The 15,028-nt window shown below is 40.0% G+C and overlaps 1 protein-coding gene across 3 annotated transcripts in view; it reads left to right on the top strand.

The window, feature by feature from the left end:
* LHFPL3 (LHFPL tetraspan subfamily member 3) overlaps window positions 1–15,028 on the top strand; it is a 657,269-nt gene that overhangs the window by 54,075 nt on the left and 588,166 nt on the right. The gene's annotated exons all lie outside the window — the stretch shown is intronic.

Below are 15,028 nucleotides of genomic sequence, written 5' to 3'. Positions count from 1 at the left end.
TATTTAACTTCTATGCAGAGTACATCATGAGAAATGCTGGGCTGGAAGAAGCACAAGCTGGGATCAAGATTGCTGGGAGAAATATCAATAACCTCAGATATGCAGATGACACCACCCTTATGGCAGAAAGTGAAGAGGAACTAAAGAGCCTCTTGATGAAGGTGAAAGAGGAGAGTGAAAAAAGTTGGCTTAAAGCTCAACATTCAGAAAACTAAGATCATGGCATCTGGTCCCATCACTTCATGGGAAATAGATGGGGAAACAGTGGAAACAGTGTCAGACTTTATTTTTCTGGGCTCCAAAATCACTGCAGATGGTGATTGCAGCCATGAAATTAAAAGACGCTTACTCCTTGGAAGGAAAGTTATGACCAACCTAGACAGCATATTCAAAAGTAGAGACATTACTTTGCCAACAAAGGTCCGTCTAGTCAAGGCTATGGTTTTTCCAGTGGGGTCATGTATGGATGTGAGAGTTGGACTGTGAAGAAAGCTGAGCGCCGAAGAATTGGTGCTTTTGAACTGTGGTATTGGAGAAGACTCTTGAGAGTCCCTTGGACTGCAAGGAGATCCAACCAGTCCATTCTAAAGATCAGTCCTGGGTGTTCTCTGGAAGGAATGATGCTAAAGCTGAAACTCCAGTACGTTGGCCGCCTCATGCGAAGAGTTGACTCACTGGAAAAGATTCTGATGCTGGAAGGGATTGGGGGCAGGAGGAGAAGGGGACGACAGAGGATGACATGGTTGGATGGCATCACTGACTTGATGGACGTGAATTTGAGTGAACTCCGGGAGTTGTTGATGGACAGGGAGGCCTGGTGTGCTGCAATTCATGGGATTGCAAAGAGTCAGACACGACTGAGTGACTGAACTGAAGTGAACTGAACTGATGTGGATATTCTTTTACAGTAGGCCAGGATGTCTATGTTATCCTGATTATACAAAAATAGATACAAAATAATGTTGAGACTCCCTTGTCTAAAATTACAAGACTAACCATGTGTACATATATTTAAAAAATCTCTTTATTTCCATTCCATCCTTTTGGCTAAATTTTATTAATACAATATCTATCCTTCTTCTTATATTCCTCTCTCTTGTAGAAGGCATCACTATCCAGTCACCCAAGCCAAATTTCCTTTGTCATCCACTCCCCCCACTCCGGTAGTCATTAAGTGCTATTAAGACATCTTCGTAAATCTCTCTGGAATTGATCTCTTCCCTATTAGAGTTCCCTTTTGCAAGTCCATTTCTTCATAAGTTTAACATGTGAGCTCTTAATTGCTCTGCCACAGTTTTCTCTTCTTCAGGCAGTGGTAACAGCATCAGTTTCAGTTTATCCACCTCAGCCTCCATGTTGAGTAGTTGACATTCCTCTGATTTTACTTTTTCTAACATTTTATGCACTATGTGTCATATCACAAAACTGGACATTCATAAAAGTGAATAACTTGCCAAGCCACACAGATATTAAGTGTTAGAGTTGGCCTCAAACCCTGTCACTTTGCTTTGCATCATGCTAACAAGTTTTAGCTATGAAGCTAATGTCTGAGTCTCTTTGGGCTGCTGTAACAAAATGCCACAGACTGGATAGCTTATGAACAACAGAAATGTATTGCTCACAGTTCTCTAAGCTGGAAATCTAAGACTAGGGTGCCAGTATGGTTGAGTGGTAACTCCCTTCAGGATCACAGACTTCTTTGTGTATCCCTGCTTGGTGGAAGGTGCAAGCAAGAGCTCGAGGCCTCTTTTATAAGGCACTAATCCCATTCATGCGGAGAAGGCAATGGCAACCCACTCCAGTACTCTTGCCTGGAAAATCCCATGGATGGAGGAGCCTGGTAGACTGCAGTCCATGGGGTTGCTAAGAGTCGGACACAACTGGGCGACTTCACTTTCACTTTTCACTTTCATGCATTGGAGGAGGAAATGGCAACCCACTCCAGTATTCTTGCCTGGAGAATCCCAGGGACGGTGGGGCCTGGTGGGCTGCTGTCTATGGCTGCACAGAGTCGGACACAACTGAAGCGACTTAGCAACAGCAATCCCATTCATGAGGGTTCCACCCATAAGCACCATCCAAAGGCCCATTTCAACATATAAATTTTGAGGGGAACACAAACATTCATTCCATAGCAGCTTGTTTTTCACCAGAAAATAAGACATAGGGCACCTACAGCTTTAAAGAAGACAGGGCAGTCCAGGAGATGTTCCCTGATAGAAGACCAGGGCAATGGCTAGTGATACATTTGAAGGGTTTTGGTTCTTTAGAAAGCACAGGTTAAGCATAACCTCCTCTTTGGAGCTTTGCATCCCCAGGTGTCATGTCCAACAGTTAACCACACCCTCCTCTATACTGGCTGTACACCTGACCATGTGTCTGTAGTACACACCTGTCATCCTATATGGTGCCTGGCACAGAGCCAATCATAGAAGAAAACCTGAATGAGTGCTTATTGAATTAATCAGGTGAAAGCATCCAGGTGAATTCTGGTGGAAGGGACGGCCAGAGGGAGACTGGGCAGGGGAAGTAGGCGACCAGACACCTCTAACCGGACGCCTCTAACTGGACTTGAAGACAAGCCACCAGTTTCTATGCTTGAGGATGGATCAGCTGGCACCTGAAATATAAATGCAGTGACAGACTGGAAGACGAAACCCAGCTTTTCTGTTCATTGTATTTTCAGCTTTAAGGAAGTTGATTTCCACAGTGGATATATATATTTTAAATAAGTGCTTTCTGTTTTGTGTGCGTGTGTGTTTGAACATTTACAAACATTTTTGCCCAAGATGAAAACAGTGAAACAGTGTGGAGAAAGACTTCAGGGAGAGTAAAGATGTGGAGATCATCTGTGCTGAAGATTCAAAAATCCCCATTTTGGTCTCTAAGCTAATAGTTGGGCAACTGTATAGCCTGTGGGCCAAATTATTCTTGCTATCTGTTTTTCTACAGTTCTACAAAAACTTGAGGTAAAAATGATTTTTACATTGTTTAGTGGTTGAAAAAAATAGAAAGAAAAATATTTCATGACTTGAAAATTATATGAGATTTAAATGTCAGGGTCCATAAGTATAGTTTCATTGGAACCCAGCCATGTCCACTCATTTATGGCTGCTTTTTTGCTACAAGAGCAGAGGTGAGTAGTTGCCACAATGATGTTATGGCCCACAAGCCTCAAATATTTACTGTTTTTTTGCAGAAAAGTTTACTAACTGGTGCTTGAAGCCAGAGTAGTGTCATCCCCTTATAAGGCTGGTGGGAAAACAATCGCATTGTTTCCATTGTTGCAAGAATCTTCCAGCAGAGTAGAATGATTTCATTTATAGATTGCTATTGATTTTATGGTGTAACTTTAATCTGTGTTGGCATGAAAGTCTGGAATAGTTGTTGCATATTGTGAAGGTACATTCTAAATATTAATAGCATCTAGAAAATCTCTCATGATTGATTTTGGTAAAATAACTTTAATTTTTAAATTGCTTTTGAGCTTTTCCGTCTGAAAGTAGGCACAGAGGAGAAAAGGAGGGATGGTTACTAGCAGCTCTCGCGCCACACTACCTCACAGGCTGTCATGAGAATTAATGAGATAATGTATAGGCAGTGTTTTTGCTTCTCGAGGAAAAGTGGTGATCAGTATAAGACATTATTATTAATGACACACAGAAGGCCTTGAGGTAATGATCTTCATCTCTGACTCAAAATAATAGGTTTCTAGTAAAACAGTGCAGATTTCCTGATTAAGTGCGTGTTTGTAATGGGGCCAAACTAGCAAGGAAATCTTGGAGGCATGAGAGAGACTACTGTGATTTCAAGATACATAAATCTGTCTTGAGTGGTAAAAAGACAGTTTTGGGGAGGTACTCCTGGGAAATAAAAATAAGGAAAATGGAGATTAGGAGAAGGAAGAGGAAAAGCCAATAGAAGGTGTTTTCCTGGGATAAAATCCAGGTGTTCTATGCAAGTCTATTCAGGGATGGTTAACCTGTGGACAACCTGGACTCCATCTTCTAGATTAAGCCTCGGATTCCTAACAATGTTGAAATTAGTAAACTAATCATGTATGACAGATATGACCATTACCAAGTTTTGAGGTTGTACTTTGTGGCCGGATATTTGACTAAGTAGTTTTGTTTAATTCTGGGGAAAAAAAAATCTGAAAAAGTATCTTTAGTAATATTTTACAACCAAACACTGAGGAGTTAGTATAAATTACACAGTCACTTACTGGTAAGCATTAGGACAAGGATCCAAGTCCAGATCTACCTAAAAGCCCTGCTCATGCTTTTTCTCTATGCTGTGTTAGAATATAGTGTCTTCCTACAAAAACTTTAAGTTGTTTTAAATTTGTAATGTTGGGAGGATGGGTGCATGTTGGGAGTTTATGCTACAATAACAAATAACCCTCAAAATCTCAGTGATTTAACCACAACTTATTCCTCTCGCTAATGTCCATGTGGGTGGCAGTGTGGCTACATGGGAAGCATCTTCCCTTAGGGATCCAGACTGATGGGGCAGCCCTCTCTGTTGGTACTGTCTTTCACTCTCAGATCATATAAGTGCCAACCCTACATTTACGTGGCTCTGTGAGTGCCTCCTAGATTTTACACCATAGGCTTCTTACTTTGTTTACCATAGTCCAGTCCAAGTGGCAGAGGGAAGAGGGTCTGGTGAAGTATATGTAGCCACTTAATGCTTTCCTCCAGGGTGGCAGAGCTGCTTCTGTTCTCTTCCCATTGAAAAAATGGGAAGACCAGAAAAAAAATTTAAAAAAAAAACACCCAGATGTTAGAGAATGATAATGAGAGTCTCCCAGAGTAGATTTGATTTAATTCATTTTCACAAGTTTCCTCCTTTTCTTGTTAATAGGTTAACTAGTTTAAGCTATTAGAGAAATCATTACAGCTAGGTATATTTTTAATTCAGATGTTGACTTTCCTATGTGATATCATATAAATTCAGAGAAACCAAGTGCTACAGCTGAAATTCCTATATTTCAGTCTTAGAAGTTGAGTAACAAAGAGGTTGCTCTGTAAAAATTCCTGCCCCCAGATCAGCAACCCACAGCTAATCTTAGGTTTTAGCCAGTTCCAAGATTGCCTGAAGACAGAGGATACAGACAGGCAATTATTACTCAAAGATTTTGTCTTAAACATGTAATAATAGCCTTTGGCAATAGGCACAGTTTGATAATATTACTGCATGGTAGTGGTGGGGGGCTTGTTTATGAGTGGTTGTCCTTTTCAGCCTGTGGTCTAGTAACTTCTTTTGTTGTGAGCTGTGTTTTTTCTGTGAGTCGGAAACACAACCAAACAGAATAAATGTAAAAGGAACATTAACCATACACACAACACACACATTTTGAAGAAGTTTTGCAAGAAGAAAAATGGCTTTGAACAAGTAACAGCAAAGCTGATAGTAGATATTAGACTTTTATGTCTGTTTAGCCCTATTCAGAAGTCCAGAGAACCCAGATCTCTACCAAAATTGTACTGTTGTCTCAGAGGCAAGTTCTAGGCATGGAAAATGGTGTTCATAATCATGATTAGAATTTAGGCATTGGAGGAGAGAGTAGTGTTAGGAGGAAGGAAGTTATCAGGGTGAAGACCTGTAGTAGTATCCTTGTGTTTGGGTCCATTCTCACATGCACAGATTATGTAACCAGGACATTTAACTTTGCTTTCTTTACTTGTAAGGTAAAACTGTAGAAGATTGAAGCTCTAAAATTGGCAATGAAAATAAAGGAAGGGATTGTGAGTTTAGAGGTACAGCAGAACTGAGAAATTTCTTTTTTAGGCTAGAAGAGACTTTAGAGTATTTTTACTTACTCTGAGTTAGTTGAGAGAGTTACTGAAGGTGTAGGAGAAAATTTATGCTATAGCAAGCTTGTGAAAGAGGTGGGAGAAAATGACATCAGGAGATCACTCTGAAAGACTCAGTACAGAAAGTTGAGGCAGGCTGGTGTGGGGACAAGTGGGTGGAGATACAGGTAGTGAGGAGGATGAGGCAGCGTCAAGAAGATAAAAGGTCTTGCACTAGCTTGGTCATCTGCTAGGATATGTGAGTAGGGAGGGAAGATGGACATAGTAGAGAAAAAGTTTAGGACAACTATGTGGAGAGACCAAGAAAGTTACCAAGAAGGGAATAGCAACATTTTGGAGGACATCATGGACTCACCTGAAACTAAACAACAGGAATGGCAGTATAATCATTTACTGTATTTTCACGCTTCAAAACACAAGAACAAGGGCTGAGGAGGTATGAATGAAAGACGGGGCCACTTTGAAATGATTGCCCTTGGCAACTTGGCTAGGAAGGGAAACAGAAGAGTTTGAAGTTTCCTGTGGTCTCTAGAAGAGGGTAGAGAAGGATCAATTGAAAGGAAAGGATAATTTGAACATGCAGGAAATACTAGAGGCAAAATAATACTCAGCAAAGATGCTCTAAGACCTGTGAGTGACTGAAATAGAATGGAAATAACTTTCTCCTTTTGAGAAGGTTGAGCAATAACGCAGAGGGCTCAACTATGAGCCCAGTAAAGCCAAGGCCAAAGTCGCTTTTATTTTGATATCCCAGGCCTTAGTATGTTGTCAAGCACAGAGTAGTTGCTCAGTTGATCATTTTGGAAGCAAAGTAAGCTGAATGTTATCTATGATGATGTAAGAAGATGAAATCAGGAAAAAGAATTCTGCAGTGACTGGGATGTAGGTTGACACGCAAAGTTCTTGTCTCATTTAGAGGAGGTGATCTGTTTATCCTGGCAAGTACCCCATCATGGGCTTTCCTTTCCTCTCTACGACTGGCTCCACACATAAGGGGAAATTTCCCTAACTATAGCAGCCCTACTTCTATAGGAAGGGTTTCTGCTCTCATCTTGATAGAAAATTATATTCTTCTACTTGCCTGTATGAATACATTTTATGGTTATGGATTTGAATACATTTTTGATAGTCATTTCAGGAGATTCAGATAAGATATAAAAAATGAAACAGAAGTGAGAACCCAACTAACTTATATTAGAGATGGGTGAATCCATTTGTGTATTGTTGAATTTTGAAAGATAGCCAGGAAAGAAAAGACAAATCAAACAGCCAGCACTGCCAAATGTAAGATTTTTTTTCCATTTATTTTGCTAAGTGTGGATGATTATTAATTACATATTTATGAAAATACTTCATAGCTTAGTTGTGAATGCTGTGAAGCATTTTTTCTATATGTAATGAAATCTGGACTGCATGGAGCCCTCTTGCTCCATTATTCTGCCCTTAAAATATATCTGAGAAGTGTTTTAGGTTTGATATGGAATTTATGGGTTAATTAGGGTCTTTGCTGGTAGCTCAGCTGGTAAAGCATCTGCCTGCAATGCAGGAGACCTGGGTTCAATCCCTGGGCTGGGAAGATCCCCTAGAGAAGGAAATGGCAACCCACTCTAGCATTCTGGCCTGGAGAATTCCATGGACAGAGGGGCCTGATGGGCTATAGTCCATGGGGTCACAGAGTCAGACATGACTGAGCAACTTTCACTTCACTTATGGGTTAATTATATTGGAGTAGGTTTAGCTAGGTTCTGACAATCAAACTAAAGTACCAGGGAGACATTTTTAATTTTTGAGAGAATCTATGAAGTCTCTACTTTTAATGCATACAAGTAACATGTTTGATCATCAGGCAGAACTATTTTGATGCTGAGTTCTGAGGGCTTTATTAGCTATAAATGTAAGTATAGCACTTTTATTTCCAGCTTGGGGACTAAATACCCTGTGTTTAAGTCATAACCTGAACAAGCATCTTTCTTTTCTTTTTTTTTTTTTAATTTTATTTTATTTTTAAACTTTACATAATTGTATTAGTTTTGCCAAATATCAAAATGAATCCACCACATCTTTCTTATTCTATTTCTTAATCTATTTCTATTAGAGAATTGGTGCATTTTTATACTCAAGCTTTGTCTTAAGATGGGATTCAACTTTAACTTCTATCTAGTATTAATGTTAGGCCAGATAAAATGGGCTGTTTGTAGCTTTGGGATATCGATTGTTGAATTTTAAGCAGGTGCAAGAGGGAAGCTGCTGTCATAGTCAGGGCCACGGTTAGAAATAGTGGGATTGGAAACATCAGCACAGTGGATGTGTGTTTTCCAAATTGGAAATTCTAGAGCTATTCACATCATGTTAGAAAAAAATGTGTTTTGGCTTATTTGTTTGCTATTGGGTACCCAGGCAAATAAAATTGAGTTATTATGACTTGCAGATGAAAGTGGATATTGCTGAGAGATTGATGGAACTTAAGGAGGGAGAGTATCCCACAGTAAAATTTTTTTTTAGAATTTCATGTAAAGACACAAGGAAAAATTGCATCTCTGTAATTGTCCATTTACTAGAAGTAGCTATATCCCCAGTGCTTACTTTCCCCTTGTACTTCTGAACTTTAAGCCTTTAGTCCAGGAGCACTTAGGAATTTGTCATTGTAATTCTCTGGCTATCATTTCTTGCCTGTGGACCCAGCTTTCCTCTCATTGGGCAGTCAGTGCTCTTGCTAGGTTGTTTATCCATAGAGAGTAGTATAGAGTCAGCTCATTAGCAGTGAGACATGTGATTTAGGTGTGCTGTGGAATTCAGGAGGGCTGTATTAGGAGACCTCACCAGACAGCCTTTGCTGTGGGCGCTGCACTTTATTTTCCCCAACAGGACAATTTGGGTTTAAATAACATTTTCCTTGTGGTCAAAACCTTCCTCCAGCTTCTTTTGGGAAAAAAAAGTGTTGGGGAAAAAGGAAGGAAGAAAGGAAACTTAATGGTTTAGTTTGGAAATTTCAAGGCTCTGATTTTAGCTTAGCAAGAAGCTGCAAGACCCTTGGCCAAGACAAGATGCTTGTAGACATGTACCTGCCTGAGTAGCGGCGGGGAGGGAGGTGGGGGACCCACTTTTCTGGTTTGCAGTCTGTTCCTTTATGCTCACCAGTATTTCCTGCCTTTCATTTACATCTTTGCTCCTGCCTCTGCCTAAATCTTTCCTCTCCTTTCCTGTCTCTGACTCCTAGCCCAGTGTATTTGTCCTGTTTTGAAATATGGTGTGTGTGTATGCATGTGCTGTTTTGATTTTCTTTGCATAGCATTCCCACAGACTAGTGATTCTGTCATTTCAATATGGATACCTCCATACTGGCCTTTTACAAGGGCATGGTCAGCTTGTTCTGCACTGATACCTACTATGTGCCAAACATTTTGCCAAGAGCAGCATACATATAGTGTTTAATTTGCGGTAGGACAAAGTAATATAATTAAGAGTAAACACTTACATAGCACTTACTAAATGCCTGATGCTATTCTACACGCCTCCTTGTTGTTGTTCAGTTGCTCAATCATGTCCAACTCTTTGCGACCCCATAGGCTGCAGCATACCAGGCTTCCATGTCCTTCACCAACTCCTGGAACTTGCTCAAACTCATGTCCATTGAGTCAGTGATGCCATCCAACCATCTTGTCCTCTGTTGCCCTCTTCTCCTTCTGCCTTCAATCTTTTCCATCATCAGGGTCTTTTCCAATTAGTCGGTTCTTCACATCTGGTGGCCAAAGTATTGGAGTTTCAGCTTCAGCATCAGTCCTTCCAATGTTCAGGACTGATTTCCTTTAGGATGGACTGGTTTGATCTCCTTGTAGTCCAAGGGACTCTCAAGAGTCTTCTCCAATACCACAGTTCAAAAGCATAAATTCTTTAGCATTCAGCCTTCTTTATGGTCCATCTCTCACATCTATACACTACTCCTGGAAAAACCATAACTTTGACTATGTGGACCTTTGTTGGCAAAGTAATGTCTCTACTTTCTAATATGCTATCTAGGTTTGTCATAGCTTTTCTTCCAAGGAGCAAGCATCTTTTAATTTTATGATTATAGTCACCATTTGCAGTGATTTTGGAGCCCAAGAAAATAAAATCTGTCACTGTTTCCATTGTTTCCCCATCTCTTTTCCGTGAAGTGATGGTACCAGATGCCATGATCTTAGTTTTTTGAATGTTGAGTTTTAAGCCAGCTTTTTCACTCTCCTCTTTCACCTTCATCAATTTGTTTTATATTCACAGAGATCCTATGAAAGTTATATCTGTCAGATCTGTCCAGGAGACAGAAACCATACCTTTTTAATAGCTTTGTTGGGTACAGTTTTATATACCATAAAACTCACCATCACAAAAGTTTATATAAGTGATTTTTAGTAAATTTATAGATGTGTATAATTATCACTATAATCCAGCTCTAGAGCATTCCCATCACCCCCCAGAACTCCCTAGAGCCTGTTTGCAGTTTGTACTTGCTCCCATTTCCAGCCTCATATGCTCTGTATCTGTATAGATATATTTTTCTGGATATTTCATAAGTGTGAAACCCTATAGTCTGCGGTATTTTGTGTTGTTGTCTTTCACTATTGTTGTTGTTTAGTTCCTAACTCATGTCTGATTCTTTGTGACCCCATGGACTATAGTCTGCCAGGTTCCTCTGTCCATGGGATTTCCCAGGCAAGAATATTGGAGTGGGTTGTCATTTCCTTCTCCAGGGTATCTTCCAGACCTAGGGATTGAACCTGTGTTCCTGCATTACAGGCAGATTCTCTACCACTGAGCCACCTGGGAATCCCTTGTCTTGCACTGGCATAATGCTTTTAAACATCATGCATGTAGTTGCATGTATCACAGGTTCATTCCTTTTTATTGCTGAATTGAATTTTGTTAGAAGGATATACTTACTACATTTTGTTTATTAACTCCCCAGATGATGGACATTTATGTTTTTCTAGTTTTGACTATTATGAATAATGAATGGGCATGTGTTTTCATTTCTTTCAGATAGATTCCTAGGCCTGGAATTACTTGGTTGTATGATAAGTTTATAAACAACTTTCAAAGAAACTTCCAAGCTATTCCCATACACCAAAACGGTGTATGTACCATTTTGCTTCCCAGGTGGCACAATGATAAAGAGTCTACCTGCTGATGCAGGACATGCAAGAGACAGACATGGGTTCAATCCCTGGGTCGGGAAGATCCCCTGGAGTAGGAAATGCCAACCCCCTCCAGTATTATTGCCGGGCAAATTCCATGAACAGAGGAGCCTGGTGGGCTACAGTCCATGGGATCACAAACTAAGCACTGCACAGCATGTCCCATTACACATTCCTATGAACAATGTGTGAGAGTTCCAGTTTCTTGTACATTCTTGGTTCAGTTCAGTTCAGTTGCTCAGTGGTGTCTGACTCTTTGCGACCCCATGAATCGCAGCACACCAGGCCCCCCGTCCATCACCAACTCCCGGAGTTTACCCAAACTCACGTCCATCGAGTCAGTGATGCCATCCAGCCATCTCATCCTCTGTCATCCCCTTCTCCTCCTGCCCCCAATCCCTCCCAGCATCAGGGTCTTTTCCAATGAGTCAACTCTTCCTATGAGGTGGCCAAAGTATTGGAGTTTCAGCTTCAACATCAGTCGTCCAGTGAACACCCAGGGATGATCTCCTTTAGGATGGACTGGTTGGATATCCTTGCAGTCCAAGGGACTCTCAAGAGTTTTCTCCAACACCACAGTTCAAAAGCATCAATTCTTCGGCGCTCAGCTTTCTTCACAGTCCAACTCTCACATTCCATACATGACCACTGGAAAAACCATAGCCTTGACTAGACGGACCTTTGTTGGCAAAGTAATGTCTCTGCTTTTGAATATGCTGTCTAGGTTGGTCATAACTTTCCTTCCAAGGAGTAAGCATCTTTTAATTTCATGGCTGCAATCACCATCTGCAGGGATTTTGGAGCCCCCAAAAGTAAAGTCTGACACTGTTTCCACTGTTTCCCTATCTATTTGTCCTAAAGTGATGGGACCAGATGCCATCATCTTCATTTTCTGAATGTTGAGCTTTAAGCCAACTTTTTCACTCTCCTCTTTCACTTTCATCAAGGGGCTTTTGAGTTCCTCTTCACTTTCTGCCATAAGGGTGGTGTCATCTGCATATCTGAGGTTATTGATATTTCTGCTGGCAGTCTTGATTCCAGCATGTCTTATTTGGTAAATTGTCTGTTAAAATCTCTTGCTGGTTATTAATTTATTTATTTGGCTGGGTTGGGTCTTCATTGCTGCGCAGGCTTTTCTCTAGTTACAGAGCGCAGGGACTACTCTTTAGTTGTGGTGCACTGGCTTCTTTGCCATGGCTGCTCTTGTTGCTGAGCACGAGGTCTAGGGCGCTTGGGCTCCAGTAGTTGTGGCCCATCGGCTCAGTAGGTGCAGCTCCTGGGCCCTAGAGCACAGGCTCAGTAGTTGTGGCAGGTAGGCGTAGTTACTCCATGGTATGTGGGATCTTTCCAGATCAGATATTGACTCTGTATCTCCTGGATTGGCAGGCAGATTCTTTACCACTGAGCTACTAGGGAAGCCCTTAATGTCTTATTTTTGAGTTGAAAGACTTCTTTATATATCCTGAATGTAAATCCTTTATCAGATATATAATTTGCAAATGCTTTCTCCCAAGCTCTAGATGATCTTCTCACACATCAATTGTTTTGAGAAAATTTAATATGAAGAATTATTAACCGTTTTAACCTACACATTAACCATGTACTGAAAGGCAAAAAAAGAGCGCAAAGGCTTCATGGAGGCAACCACTGCAAAAAGCAGCAAACACCTCTAAGGATGGAGAACAAAGGGAAGAGGTTAAAATCATAAGACTTAGAAGCCCAGAGAACAAGCTTAGTCCTCTTGGGAAAGGATGCTTCCTTGTTGGTGCTAGTCTCTATGTGGAAATACAATGAAGGCTCTTGGAATGTTGGAAAACTGCAAACTGGAGTCAACTGCAGGTTTTGAAACTAACTGCCAGTGATGAGAAGAAGAAAAAGATTAGAGCAACTGACAAGAAGATCAACAGGAAGTCCCATTTTCCTCCTCTGATCTTCCAGGCTCCTCCCCCTTCCATATTGCCAGAGCCTAAAATGAGCAATATGACAAAGCAGAAACGTGGTTTGCAGAGTTCTATCCCTAACATTAAAGATTAGAGTATTAGGGAGGGCTGATAGAAAGTAGCTTAGTAACCAGCATGTGTAGATGGAGCAAAGAAATTACATAATTTCCCCAAGATATTAAAGCTGATAAGGAACAGAGCTGGATTTGAACTCACATATCTGGCTCCAGATTTCTTAACTGCAGCTAGTCCATTTTCTTAACAGCAATTATTCTGCCTCTCTCATCCAACCACATGTTTTAATGAGGCATGCCATTTGCAAACAATTTTCCTTTCTGTTTTGTACTCTTGGATCTTCTGTGATCCTGTGATCTTGTTAGCTGAGAAAAGCTACTATAGTTTTCTGGAATTCTTGAATGCATAAGAGAATTATAAAATTCTAGACCCTTATTAGAGAGACCCCAGACAGTGAGTTTTGGCTTCAGCCTTCAAAACAAGCCAATCTACCTGGTTTATTCCTTTTAAAAAAAAAAACCTGTGTCTTTTACTTTCAACTCTCAGCTTCCTACAACATCAAAATGATTTACTAACAATAGCAAATGTTTTTCTCACAGAATGACTCATGGGGGTTGGGAGAACTTAGCATTAGAGGATATCATATCATTTGGATATGATTTTCTCAGAGGGTAAGAGTCTAATTCACTTGGTTCTGTGTTTTCCAGTTGATCATGTCTTTCTTTCCTGTTTTTTAGTTGCTTTCTAGTTCTCTGAGTTTCAGAATATAGTTCACTGTTTTTACTTTGGACTTGAACTTGATGCTTTCATTCCTTAACTTGCAAGTTCTAGAGTAGTAATATTACCATCAATTTCCCCAAATGAGAGATTTGGCAAATTTTCTTTGTTTCCAGATGAGTCACAATATAGATGTTATACATACATAATTGGTTCATAGGTTGTTTGGTGGCTTTATGCTAAGATTTTGAAAGTGACATTAGAGAATACTTATAAGAGTACAGGTACATACTTTAGCACAGACAAAATAGTGTTGCAACAAAATAAAGTGACGTGTCTGGAATATGCACATAGTAAATGAGCATCCCCCAATTCTATGAATTTACCTGTAGGATTTATCCAGACCAAAATCTGGACCAGAATTATCTCACAACACATTGAAAACATCAGAAAGGATAAAAAAAATTTAATTTGGTGAATGGCTTGTTAATGGTCAGTTAATTCCTTTTTCCTTTCAATGAAAGTTGCAGTCCATTTAAGGATAATCTAGCTCTTTCAGAATAATTTCCCCTTTGGTGATAAATTGTTACCGTTTCAAACAGCCATTAAAAACAATATGAATTCAGCCAGAGCAGTCAGGACCTAAAAGATAACTTTAGTTTTATAGCTGGAAATACTCAGATGTCCACCCACAGCATAAACATCGCTAATGGTCTGGGAGATGGTGAGGAAGCTACTTTCTCACATATACTTTAACTTTTAGGATTTCGTCCTTTTCTGGCCAGGGAGCCTGTGAAAGGAAATTCAAGGGTTGTAGGTTCCGAATATATGATGTCTATGTGGGCCCAACAGGAGTAGTAAATTTGGTACTTGCATCTGAGTATTAGCATAGTTCTTGATTCATCATTGGCTTCAATGTTTCCAGGATCTTGTTCACATCTGATTCATCCTAGGGTCAGCTCATTGTGATTTTATTATACATTTACTAGTGAATGGTTGATAATGAATTAATACAAATAAAACACTCTGCCTGACATTGACTATACTTCTGAGTAAAGGAAAATGTCCATGGCTTAAACATGCAATTTTTTTTTCTTAAGAGATACTTTTTAAGAAAAATATTTCTATAGGCAAATGAGTTTGTGAATTGCTGCATGCTCTCTTGCTCTACTAATAATTCATAAAGCACACTAATATCTTAAAGGTTCTGAGAAGTCCCACAGTACCTAGTGCTGGTGAATTCTGTTAATCCAGTGTGCTCACTTAATTGACTTTCTGTTTATCGATGGTGTGTTATAACCTGCTATCCCATCAGCTCCCAAACATGTCTTGAATATTTGTTTATTTGAATAATTCTGTTATCTAT

This window comes from Bos mutus, chromosome 4 (assembly GCF_027580195.1).
Source record: "Bos mutus isolate GX-2022 chromosome 4, NWIPB_WYAK_1.1, whole genome shotgun sequence".
NCBI classification, from domain to species: domain Eukaryota; kingdom Metazoa; phylum Chordata; class Mammalia; order Artiodactyla; family Bovidae; genus Bos; species Bos mutus.
Note: the sequence above shows the minus strand (reverse complement) of the source record. Positions and strands in the feature narration are given on the sequence as shown.